Source organism: Chionomys nivalis, chromosome 23, assembly GCF_950005125.1.
Source record: "Chionomys nivalis chromosome 23, mChiNiv1.1, whole genome shotgun sequence".
In the NCBI taxonomy this organism is placed as follows: domain Eukaryota; kingdom Metazoa; phylum Chordata; class Mammalia; order Rodentia; family Cricetidae; genus Chionomys; species Chionomys nivalis.
In genome coordinates, this window is record NC_080108.1 from 32,868,572 (window position 1) to 32,882,552 (window position 13,981).

Here is a 13,981-nt window from a genome sequence, read left to right on the forward strand (position 1 = left end):
TGTAGTTTTCAGGTCAAAGGAGCCTGGGAAGCCTTATTCATCCATGGCCAGACCTAAAAGGCCAACTTGGGAATTTTCTGGGTCCAATGTTTCCATGCCACTATGTGCACGAGGGCAATCTACTGACCAATGACCTTCCCTGTAACCCCTTGAACAAGGTCTCCTAGGACTAAGATGAGGATTAAGGCAAGCTCAGGCCCAGTTACTGGTTTTACCACATTGGAAACACAAACCTTGCCATTCTCGTGTCCCAGGTATCTGGACAGCATGGTTCAGGCAGTCTGTCACCACGGACGGTTGGGAGGCCGTGGCTACCAGTGACAATAATTGCGGGCTTTGTCATTTCTAGCATGGTACACATTAAAAGCCACCACTAGGACTTCTGATTGTGGGTCAAGGGGCCTTTCTCCAAATGTCTAAGTTAAGCCCTAATGTCAGAGTACAACTCATTAAAAAAAATGGGTCATAAGTAACTGCCTGCCTTTCGTACTTTCTGGATCTAAGTTATTATACTGTAACAGAGCCTTTGTGAATCATTTAAAAATGTGGAAGGATTTTCCTTCGTATCCTGAATAATCTCTGAGAGTTTAGCATAATTTACTGGCTTGAGGGTAGCCTTACGAACACTTGCCATGAGGCAAGTCAAAAAACTGGTCCCTAGATAAGACTCCACCGGGAGTATTACAGTCCCATTGTGGCTCTTGCTCTGGGACTGTCTCTGCCCTGGGAGGGTTGGAGGCAAGGGTTTGGTGAATCTTGTCTGCATGTCTTCTGGCCTGCTCCCAAACTCTCCTGCACTCCTCAGCAAGTAGGTTATTAGATAGGATCATATAGATGTCATGAAAGGTGAGATTATAAGATTGAGTAAGATATTGGAATTGTTTTATTAAAATTGTAGTATTAGACATATAGGAACCAAGTAATTTTTCTATATGAGAGAGCTCTGAGAGAGAGAACAGAACATGTACCTTAATAAATCCATCTATGCCAGTTATCTCTTGCAAAGGGAGATATGTAGCAGGCTTTGCTTGGTTAGGTTTAGGTTCCATGGTAGGCACGTGAACGTGTGAGAGGGGGCGTAAAGGTGGGTTCCTGCGCAGGGTTGCTTCGCGGGTAGGCACCAGAGAGGAAGAGGAATTTAGTGGGGCTGTTAGAGACCAATCAGGTGGGGAGGGGAGAGAGGGAGCTGCAGAGCTGGTGGCTGGAGGCAGTGAGGCAGCTGAAGGAACTGAGTTAGTGTCCCGAGAACGAAAAGGTGGAGGTTCGTTAGCTGGGTCCAGAGCAGAGGTAGGGGGTTTTTCAGGAGCAGATGGCATAGCTAGAATCATGTGAGCAGGTGAACAGTTTGCAAGAACAGAGGAATTAGCCTTAGAGCTTAAGTAGAAAAAGACCTGGATGTAGGGAATCTCCTTCCATCTGCCTGTGCACTAGCAAAAATTGGATAATTCCTGTAGATTTTCGGGATTCAAGTTGCCGTTAGGCTGCCATTTTAGATTCCTGTCTAAGGTGTACTGGGGCCATTTTTTTTGAACAAAGATGGATAAGTGTGGAGGTCTCTAGGTAGGGCATTAAGGCCTGAGGCTTTAGGGCCTCCAAAAGGCGTCCTAGAGAGGAGGCCGGATTGAAAGTCTTAGAAGGCTTGCATCCCATGGTCATGTCCATGAAAACACATGAAACAGTGGCACCTCAAGGCCTACAACGGGAACATCCTCCCGTATAGGCAGGGTACAAATCGGCGTGAACTTTGACCATGAGTGGGATGTTAAGGCCTAGTTGGGTCTGGTTGGGTAACTCAGAAACCAGAGAGGCCTAGGGCTGCTCTGAGTGGTGTTTACAATGAGGGCAGAAAGAAGAGAATAGAAATGAAAAAAGGAAAAAAAAGAGATTAAGTTCTGAAGGACCCTGGGCGGTCAGTCACAGGTGGTTTGGCCCAAACATGAGCTTAACAAAGGGGAGCAAGCCCAAGTTGAATGCCAGTGAAGGGAACAACAGAGGCCTTGAAGACCATGGTTGGGGGCAGTCCCCTCCCCTGGAGCTTGACAGTCATTTAATTGGGTTCAAATTAACGGTTAACCTGGCCAGAATAGGAACACTCACCATTAGAAGCCAGTGATATTCGGAGGTGACGCACTAAGGCAGATGGAACACGTGGGTCATTGTCGAAAAAATCCCCAGTTGCGATTCTGGTCCCAGGAGTCTGGGGCAGGTCCTGACACCAGGATAAGGGCCTGGAGCTGGAAATTCTAGCCCGGGAGTGGGGACTGGGGCAGGCAAATCTCTCGAGTCTCTCGAGTCAGGGGTGGCTAATAGAATTACAAGATCTAGTTGATTTTAAAAAAAAAATAATTATAAATTATTATATAGAGAATAATTTATGTATACAAATTGCATGTAAGAAACAAAAAAAATTAAAGGCTTCTTTTTACAAAGGTAAATGTGAAAACACCTATAAGCTTTAAAACAAGCAAACACAAAGGTTAAAAAATATAAATATATTTAATTTTTTTCTGAAATCAATTAAGATTTCATAAAGAATTAATTTCTTTATCATTAAGATATTGTTGGCGACTATATTACAGTTGGGTCTATTTGGGATAGGGTTTCAAATCTGTATTTCTTTCCATAATAAACCCATTTCATCATACAACACTCTAATCCACTTAAATATTATGTATTATTATTCAACCACATTAAAAATTATAATTATATATTTGTAAATAATACATATCATATTATATGCAACATATTTAATTATAATTTGACTGCATAAAAACACATAAAAACAGACAAAAAAACAATCATAAAGAATCAGAAGCAGTACATACTTGGCAGCACAGATTCACAATCAACATAAGGAATGGAGGCTTTCATGTAGAGACAAAAGCTGCTACAAGCTCATTAAGACAACCTGTCACACTTTGCTTGTTTTATCGGCTGTTATCCAGAGGTAAAACCTAGTATTTTCCTGTGTTCCACTGTCCCTCGCTATGCTTCTTTTCCCAACACACAGGGAGGAGGGAGACAGATGACTCACCAGCTCTGGATGAGATCACCATGTTAAATGCAGCCCTGTGCTTTCCTGTCTGTGGTTTGTGATCTCTCTCCTCATTGGTTCCTTGATGGCATAAAAAGGTCTGATCTGAGGCATTTTGCCAGTGGGGCTTTGACTAAAGTCCTGCTAAAAGCTGGACTTTAGTCAATGCCCCTTGTAAACAACCCCAGAAAAAAATGTGTCGCAGAGACCTGCAGGAAACAGAAGCAATAGGAAAAGCAGGGATTCTACGAGCTTACCCATGATCTTCCTAAGGATCACCTGTTCCTGTTTGCGGTGCAGGAAATGTGCTGGAGTCTCTGAAGCCACTGCTTCATCGGTAAAACCTGTGATTCCTGGGTTAGTGTTGTAATCTGCATTTTCTGATATGAAGATTTTCTTAGCAAGTCTATACCTGACAACAAAAGGGACTTACTGATATTATGTGCCATTGGAGTCCCGCACTAAGATAATTGCTATCTCAGCAAATTGCCTCAGGCACCTGGGAATCTTAATCTCAAGTGTCTGTTTCCTAAATCAGTGTGTTTAGGACCTCTGACATGGCAATTCTGAATGTGATACCTGTTAGCTGCAGTCAGCGGCACAGTATAACAATCAGCCATCCGCAGGCAGAAATGGAAAATTTCAGGTTGATAGGCAGGATATAGACCCAAGAAGGTGATATGTGATCACCTCCTAGTTACCTCACAATTATTTCCATTTTTGATAATTGGATTCTGGTCCTAAGTAAACTTCATTATTTCCTGCCATCTACTTTCACTTTCATATTTTTCTGTCGGAGCAAACACTCAGATGGGAGGGAGAAATGCGTCAGCAGCTCTGATGCAGATCTCCAAGGTAACCACAGGCTTTGTGCCTATTGGTGAAACTGAGATCACTCTCCTCATTGTTTTGGGGACAATTTGAAAGCACACACTTTTTCAGTCAGAGGCAAGGAGAGGTATTTATATTGCTAGCGTAGCAGATCCTCACTAGCCAGGCTCAGGTTATATGCCAGCTCTCAGTTGCAAATGTTTATTACCAAAACCCGAATGTACATTGTCCCGGACAGAGAAAACTGCTCTTGACAACTAAATGAGCAAAAGCCCATGTAATTAGCAAAGTCAGGTATTGGTCTATTCCCAGTATTCAGTTCTGAGTCACCTGTTATGGTCTGTGCATCAAGTCGATTCCTGCTCGGAAACCTCTTTTTCTCTTTAAACTTGTGGCACCACTATCTCTGTCTTGAAACACTGCAATATTTTCAAAGAAATAATTCAGTTCAGGTTTTAGCATCTGACAAAGTCTAGGGGAGTCATGTCCTCACCTTTTTTCTCTGAGTTCCATTGTGAAAATCGGTATTACATTGTAGGGTTTTTTTTTTCTGAAAAAAAAATTAGACTCATTGAAAATATTATGCAGTAACATATGAAAGCACTTTTGTATCTGTTACAAAAGACTCTGAATTAGACTAAGTTATAGAGGCAGAACATACTTCATATCACTCTTGCTTTTCAGGTTCTCACAGGCCCAAATTTGCTGATTTGTTGACATAGTGTTTGTGGTTTTGCATATAAATGCTCTTGTACATGACACTTTCACACTTTAGGCACATTTCTAATTATAAAATCAGACAGCATGAGGTTTTTTGAAATCAAGTCTTTATTGATGATGGCAGTGGGGTATTACATACTTCCCTTGAAAATTATTAACACAATGATTTTTTTGTTACTGTGTGTCTAGTTCTTGTATGCTTTGAAGAAGTGCAGATCTTATCTTGTATCTTCCATCTCAGATTCTAAATGAATAGTTCTGATAGTAATGTTGAGATTGGAAAACATCGGTACTTTGGAATCAACAGCCACTATTTGAATCTATTACAATATTTCTGTCATCTTTACAATGTAAATGTATGAAGCTTTTAATTAAGTTTTAAAGACATGAAACATAAGAACATAGTACAATACAGCCTCTCATTTTCTATAGAAAGAACTTCCCAATTCCTCATTATGTTATTTTCCAACTAGTGATGAAGAAGCATCTCTGATGAGCGTCAAATGATGCTCAGATATATGAACATATTAATATTTCATTAGGACTCAGTTTTTTTTATTTGACTCTAAAAGAATAAAATATATTATTTTTATGAAAGTCTGTCAACATTGTAGTCATAGATACCTAGCCATTAAGGCTGTTTGTGTTATGCCTTCCATCATATAGTCTTAATAACAATATTTACTTGATTTGTCTCCTGATCTTTTGGCCACTATGATAAAAATATATCTCAAGACTTCTATTTTCTCTTTTTGGTTATGTAGCTAATGAGAGAGAAGAATTATGGTCATGAAAATTTCAGGATTAATCTTCAATTATAGCACAAATAGTCAGTCCTTTTTAAATTACAAATAATAGCATATGTGTCAACATTCTATGATGTTGAAAGTATGTAGGAACTTCCAAAACAGGTTCTTTCCACTGTACTGGCAGTTGTAAGCATATTTTTGAAACGGTTGGTGAATGTTCAATTTTGTACTTGTAGCCATGACTTTAGCCAATAAACTAATGAAATAACACACTACTTGCATCTGAGTGAGATAAAGCTGATATCTCTTATGGTATAAGGAGTTCAGTTTTACAATATCTCCCCTAATATAGTATGAAGCAGCTCAATTACTTTCAAATATTTATATAATTTTACTTATGTGTACATGTATGAGATAGACTATGCATAATTTTATTTATATATACATTTGCTTGTATGACATACTTCTTATCTTAGCTTAGAATTTCATACATGTGTACTGTATGTTGTTTGATTCTCAATTCTGCTTCTTTTTTTTTTAACTTATTTATTTATTTTTATTCTTTTTTAATTAAAATTTCCACCTGCTCCCCATTTCCCATTTCCCTCCCCTCCTCCCAAATATTGCCCTCCCCCCACTTCCCTCCCCCTATCCCCACTCCTCTTCTCCTCCCCCCACTCCATTCCCCCTCCCTCTCGATACTGAAGAGCAGTCCAAATTCCCTGCCCTGCGGGAAGACCAAGGTCCTTCTATCTACGTCCAGAAAGGTGAGCGTCCAAACAGGCTAAGCTCCCACAAAGCCAGTTCATGTATTAGGATCGAAACCTAGTGCCATTGTCCTTGGCTTCTCATCAGTCTTCATTGACCGCCATGCTCAGAGAGTCCGGAATCAACCCATGCTTATTCAGTCCCAGACCAGCTGGCCTTGGTGGGCTCCCAATAAATCAGTTCCACTGTCACAGTGGGTGGGTGTATCCCTCGTGGTCCTGATTTTTTGCTCATGTTCTCCCTCCTTCTGCTCCTCATTTGGACCTTAAGAGCTCAGACCGTTGCTCCAAATTGAGACTCTACCTCGATCCATCGCCAGATGAAGGTTCTAAAGTGATATGCAAGATATTCATCAGTATAGGATAGGGTCATTTCAGGTTCCCTCTCCTTAGTTGCCCAAGGTACCAGCTGGGGACATATTCCTGGACACCTGCGAACCCCTCAAGAGTCAAGTCTCTTGCCAACCCTAAGATGGCTCCCTTAGATAGGATATATACTTCGCTGCTCCCGTATCCATCCTTCCTATATCCCAACCATCCCAATCCTCCGAGCTCCTCCCATCCTCCCCTTCTCATATTTCTCATCCCATTTCCCCTTTGCCCCATGCCACCTCACCCGCAAGTTCCCAGTTTTTGCCCTGGAATCTTGTCTACTTCCCCCTCTCCATGCGGATGACTATATGATTTTCTTTGGGTTCACTTTCTTATTTAGCTTCTATAGGATCACACATTATATGCTTAATGTCTTTTATTTTATGGCTAGAAACCGATTATGAGTGAGTACATCCCATGTTCCTCTTTTTGAGTCTGGGATACCTCACTCAGGATAGTGTTTTCTATTTCCATCCATTTGCACGCAAAATTCGAGAAGTCATTGTTTTTTACTGCTGAGTAGTACTCTAATATGTATATATTCCACACTTTCTTCATCCATTCCTCCATTGAAGGGCATCTAGGTTGTTTCCAGGTTTTGGCTATTACAAACAATGCTGCTATGAACATAGTTGAACAGATACTTTTGTCATTTGATGTGGCATCTCTTGGGTATATTCCCAATAGTGGTATTACTGGATCTTGGGGTAGGTTGATCCCAAATTTCCTGAGAAATCGCCACACTGATTTCCAAAGTGGTTGCACAAGTTTGCATTCCCACCAGCAATGAATGAGTGTGCCTCTTTCTCCACAACCTCTCCAGCAAAGGCTATCATTGGTGTTCTTGATTTTAGCCATTCTGACAGGTGTAAGATGGTATCTCAGAGTTGTTTTAATTTGCATTTCCCTTATCGCTAAGGAGGTTGAGCATGACCTTAGGTGTCTTTTGGCCATTTGAATTTCTTCTGTTGAGAATTCTCTGTTCAGATCAGTGCCCCATTTTTTTATTGGGTTCATTAGCATTTTAAAGTTTAGTTTCTTGAGTTCTTTATATATTTTGGTGATCAGACCTTTGTCTGTTGCAGGGTTGGTGAAGATCTTCTCCCAGTCAGTGGGTTGCCTTTTTGTCTTAGTGACAGTGTCCTTTGCTTTACAGAAGCTACTCAGTTTCAGGAGGTCCCATTTATTCAATGTTGCCCTTAATGTCTGTGCTGCAAAAATATGTATACTAAGAAATCAAAATAAATCTCACTGCATAATAAAATTATTATATTGTATTGTGCACATACAATTTTTTTTTTTTTTTGGTTTTTCGAGACAGGGTTTCTCTGTGGTTTTGGAGCCTGTCCTGGAACTAGCTCTTGTAGACCAGGCTGGTCTCGAACTCACAGACATCCGCCTGCCTCTGCCTCCCAAGTGCTGGGATTAAAGGCGTGCGCCACCACCGCCCGGCTGTGCACATACAATTGTATACATCAGTATTCCACACTGTATACACATTGTTGTGAATTTGTATAACAAATTTAGCATTTACTTTTCCTAATTTAAAGGCCTATCAATGTTATTGTACAGTACAAAATGATCCTTTCTATCTTAGTCTACAATATTCGTCAGTGGCTTTTCTGCTAATTGGGTTATTTTTAAAGAGTTTTCCAACTCTTTTAGCATTTCAATATGGGATGTCATTGTGCTATGAATTTTCATCATTTCACTGCTTTTATTTAATTTTAATTGGCTATTAAGATTCTAAAATTTCACTTTTTCTTGTCCTATTTGGAAGACATTGTTTACTGTCTGTTGGCAAAATACAGTGAAAATTATATTTTATTCTTTGTTCTCTTTTCAATTGCTCTGCTTCTTTTTACAACACACAGGGACGAGGGAGACACAGAATAAGCATCAGCTCTGGATGACCTCATTAAGGTAAATGTAGTCCTGTGCTTTACGATCCTCAGTTTAAGATCTCTCTCCTTATTGGTTCCTAGATGGCATAAAAATGTCTGAACTCAAGGATTTTACCAGCCAGGCTCCTGGTTAAAGTCTAGCTTTTAGCTGCATGGTAGAAACCTGAGTGAAAACAAACCCAGATAAGAAAACCTATCTCAGATACCAGCAGGAGAAAGAAGCAATAGAAACAGAAAAAGAAATGTGAGATTTCACATGCTCCTGCTAAAAAATCACCTGTTCCTGTTTGCAGTTTAGGAGATGTGCTTGATTCTCTGAAGTCAGCACTTCTTGAGTAAGTCTTTAATTCTGCATTTTCTTTAATCAAAATTTTCTTTGGGCATCAATACCTGACAGAAACCAGGAATGAATTGATCATGTGTTCCATTAGAGCACCCACTATGAAAATTACTATGTTGGAGAATATATTCAGTCATCTCGGATTCTGAATATTTCAAGTGGCAGATAGCCAATCATGTGTTTAGAGAATATGACACAGCTTTTCTGAATATGATACCGGTAAGCTGCAATCGGCAACACAGTATCACAATCAGCCATCAGCAGGCAGAAATGAAGGACTTCAGGTTGATAGGCAGGATACAGACCCAAGAAGTGGGATATATGATCACCTCCTAGTAACCTTGCAATTCTTTCCTCTTTTGATAATTGTCTGAGGTAAAATGAATATTTTTCCTGTCATCCACACTCACTTTTATTTTTTTTCTTTTTTCTGCCAGACCACACAGTTAGATGGATCAACAGTTCTAATAGATATCTCCAAGGTTACCACAGGATTTGTTCCTATTGGTGGACTTGAGATCATTCTCCCCATTAATTAATATACAGTAAAATTCGAATGTACACACTCCTTCAGTCAGAGGCAAGGAGAGCTATAACATTTTCAGCATAGCAATTCCTTATTATTCAAACTCTGTTTATATTCCACTTCTCACCTGTCATGTTCATAAGTGAAACCTGAATGTCCGTTTGCCCGAACAAGGCAGACTGCTCTTGAAACCTAAATGAGACAAAGCTGAAATAATTAGCAAAGACAGGTGTTGTTTTCTTCCCAGTATTACTGTTCTGAGTCGCCTGCTACTATCTCGTGTGCAGCAAGTAGCTCCCTGCTTCTGAGACCTCTGATTCTCTTGAAACATTAGGCACCACAACTTCAGTCTTGAAACATTGCGGTGTCTGCAAGGAAAAATAATTCACTTCAGGTTTTAACATCTCACAGAATTTAGGGGAGTCATGTTTTTTTGTCTCCTCTCCAAGATCTATTGTGGGAATGGGAATGGCATTGTACTTTTTTTCACTAAAAATTTAAGTCATTGAAAATACTAAGAAGTTACATGTGAACACACTACCCTTCTTTTCACCAAAGACTCTCAAGGTAAAATAAGCTATAACAGAGGAAGATACTTCTCGTCATCTATTGCCTTTTAATTTCTCAAGGCTCATCTTTACCTTCTTGGTTGTCATGGTCTTTGTGTTTTTTCATTTAAAACTCTTGTACATGGTACTTTCTCACTTGTATTCCCATTCCTATTTAGTAAATCAGATAGTATGAGCTTTGTTGGAAATCAGCTACTTTCTGATGATGGCAGAGAGGTATTACATTCAACCAAAGAAAACAGTTAACACACCAGATTACTTTATTATTGTGTGTGTTGCTTTTTGTATTTTTATCTAAGTTTGTTATAATTTTTTTCTTAAACATCTAGCCATTAAGGCAGTGTATGTTATGCCTTTCGTCATATAGTCTTTATAGTAATATTTACTTGAGTTTTCCCCTGATTTTATGATGGCTATGGAAAAAAATATATCTCAATCCTTCTCATTATTTTCTGTTTTTGGGCATGCAGCTAATGAAGGGAAGAATTTTTATCATGCTTATTTTAATCCACTAACATGAGGATTAACCTGCAATTATAGAACAAGTAGGCAATCCCAGTTAAGTTCTAAATAGCAGCAAATGGATTCCCATTCCATGAATATAAAGTACATAGGAACATCCAAAATACTTTCTATCATATTGGGAGTGTCAACATTTGTTGTCTGCTTCTTGAACTAAAACAGTAGGACCAATCCAGAGTATCTGCTGTTTGTAAGTAATCCACATAGACAAGAGATAGGAGCAACATTGAGGAGTCTCCCATACATAACCACATAGCAGTGTGTAATTAGGACTCCGTTTATTTCTATTTGACTCTGGCAGAATAAAAAAAATTGTTTCTGTATAAGTTTATTAACATTCTAGTATCATATTCCTGACCATTAAAATCATGTTGGGATATTTCTTTCCACTAATGGTCTTAATCATAATCCTTACAGTTACTTGAACTATCTATTGATTTTTTTTGACTACATTGGCAAAATATATCTGAAGACTACTCACTATTTTTTCTTGTAGGGCAAGTAGCTCATGAGAGTGAGAAATATTATACCTGCAAATTTTACTCCACTAACGAGTTGATTATTGTTATAGGATCAATTTATTATTCTGTTATATCACATGTAGACAATCCCAATAAATTTTCTAAATAGCAACAGAGGGATTTCCATTCTATGATGACATAATAATGTACAAAATTCATAATTACTATAAAATACATTCTTTCCATCAAATTGGGAGGTGTTAGCATATTTTTAAAATTGACTGTGAAGCACCACTGTGGTTCTATAGGCATGCCTTTGAGACAGAAGCCAGCAAAATAGTACAATACTGGTACCTGCATGAGAAAGTTCTGATAACAGTTTCCAAAAGTGGGGTGGAGTTCAGTTTACAAAATATCTCTTCAAATATGCATTGATGCATTTCAAGTGCTTTTAAATATTCATATAAGTTTATGTACATCTCTATGAGTTTGCTTATACACATGTGTATATAAACAGACATAATATGCATGTTTCTACTTGCTGGGCATAGTTTACAATTTCATACATGAGCAGTGTATTTATATTCTTTCACAATTTTTTGCTTCCTTTTTCAGTAAAACATTGGAACTAAAAATGTCAAAATGAATATGAGTAAATATTAAAATCAATTTATTTTATTGCACCTGAACAAGTGTATACATAGCTATTCCAAATGATGTACAAAATGCAGTGACTATATAACCAATTTTAGAAATGACATTTTGTACTTGACTAGTTTATCAGTGTTAGTGAACTACAGAAATGGATCTAGATTGTTGGCTATCTTTGGTGATTCAGTCCCTGCTGACACGGAGCAGCATACTGCCCACTAATCACAAGCCCCATTTAACTGGTTTGGTCCTCCCAGCAACATCAAATTATGGTTCCCCCTCCTAAGTTTATACTGACAAGCTATATTCCATTAAGCTTCTTTATTAAACAATACACAGTGACATTATTCACCCTGTGTAAAGGAATATTTTTAAAAATTGAGGACAATGGGACAATAGGACAATGTTAGTAAGACAAAAAAGTAATGAAGCATAATTTTTCTCTCATGCTGTGGTTTTATTATGGAGACTCCTCAGCATTGCTGTTGTTCAATGTTTGTGATACTGTAAAGAAAAGCAGAGATAATGGTATGGGTAATTGTCTAAAAACAATGTAATCAGTCTAGAGGTTTTTTATTTCCAGATCTTTCTTTATGGAAAAATGAGAATGAGACAAATCTTAAACTGCTATGTTGTTTGCAGATTAACATGGTTTTGCTTAGTCCATGTACTGGTGCATGGAAATGATGTCTGGATGCTCCTCTTGGTTCCCTAAGACCCTTGCTTCATGGCTGAGGAATCAAAGAATGATGTTTGCTACCTCAGCTCTGTGATTATTCAGTCCCAGTTGACACAGAGGAGCATACTGACTACTTATCATAAACTCCATTTAACTGTTAGACTGGAGAGCTTCTTAAAAAAACCGCACACCTGTTATTCTCAAGCACTCAGCCAAGAAGCCCTCTCTTAAAGGAGCCCTTCCTCTGTTTGCACTAGCATTATCCTTGGTGTACAAAAGTCAGTCATCAGGAAGCCCCATTTGATGCCATTTTGGGTGCTTAGAAAAGTTTTTAAAGCCTTTTATGTCTTACATGAAAGTTTTGACCCCGAATATGTGTGCCAACAAGTAGGCTATTTGTCCCACCAGATAATTCAGAAATAAGTAAAAGTTATGTATCAGTCATGCCTCAGGATTATTACATGATAACTCTTACATCTTAAATTCATCAACATTTCTTCTCTCTTCTCTGCCTTTTGGTATATTACCTTTTCTTACCTTAGCAATTTCATCATCTTCTCCCTGTTTCTTTTCATGATTCTGAGACTCCTCGTTTGTTCTCAGCTACGTCCAAGTAGGTTCTCCTCGCTAAGCTTATACTGACTAGCTATAATCCATTTAGTTTCTTTATTAAACAATTCACAGTTACATTTATTCATCCTGTGCAATGGAATATTCCATATACTCTTTTTGAATTTTCAACACCCACCACCTTTTTATTATATTCTTTTTATATCCTAATGGAGAAATATATTTCCATCATTTTTATTTGCTTAACAGGTTTTATTTTTAAAATCTATTGACTGCTCTTAGGAATGGAAGGGAGGAGTGGGGGGAAGGGGAGGGAAATGGGAAGTGGGGAGGAGGTGAAAATTTGCAATAAATAAATAAATAATTTTTTTAAAAGGAAAATATCTATTCAGCAAAATATTTGGGTAATATTATTTATTTGTATGTTCAGTCTAATATGTCTGTATTTATTTATTACATATTTCAATTATTAAGCAGGCAATTCATCTTGAATACTCAGGCCTGGAAGCTGAATAAAAGTAACATGGGCACGGAAGTTAGATCTGCTCAGGTGTTCCTTAATTTTTTACAACAGTATTGACTATGACCTACAGCTGCCTTAAGGTAATGTAAAACTTTGAACAGGTTCCCCCCTTTTTTTAATCATGCTGTGTCTCAATTCTTTGATATTATGCAATCACATCAACACAATTTTGAAGATCAAAAGCACTTTGACTATAATTATCACTATGACATAGAAAATTCCATAAAGGGAACTATTCCAGTATACATTTTTTTCTTTCTAGTACTTGCAATTGTTCTAAGCAAAATTACAATTAACACACTAAGTTATATTTAAAGGTTCTCTTTTCCTTGATGTCTGGTTGCCTTCTAGAATAAAATGACAAACAGATTAAGACCGGTAATTTCATTATACATGTATTTTATTTCATACACGTTCAGTTTAGGTCCATTGTTTTAATCTAAAATTCTCTTTTACTATTGTACTATTGCATGGAATATTCAGGAGTATCCTCTAGGCATTTTTTTATTGTATGTGTCAGAATAATATAGATATAGGCCAGGGACTTGCTGATTTTCTGACATTAATAACCACTATTCAGAGAATAGAATTTAAAATGGAAGGAAACCAAAGCGCTACATGATGACGAGGGAGAAGTAGAACAAATTGACCTATAGAGTGGTTAGCAGTGTGCAGTTTGAGTTATATTCACATTGCTGATTTACTTTGCTTTTGTTTTATGGCTATTCTGTGAAAGGAGAGGAAGAAGTCTCATTCAACAGCC

General features: G+C 38.1%; 1 long non-coding RNA gene across 1 annotated transcript in view; it reads left to right on the plus strand.

Moving 5' to 3' along the window:
- The window catches only part of LOC130865074 (uncharacterized), a 109,850-nt gene that overhangs the window by 19,818 nt on the left and 76,051 nt on the right, over positions 1-13,981 (plus strand). The window contains exons 3-4 of the long non-coding RNA XR_009056074.1: positions 8,348-8,396; positions 13,173-13,298. This is a non-coding gene — a long non-coding RNA (uncharacterized LOC130865074). The remainder of the gene's footprint in view (positions 1-8,347; positions 8,397-13,172; positions 13,299-13,981) is intronic.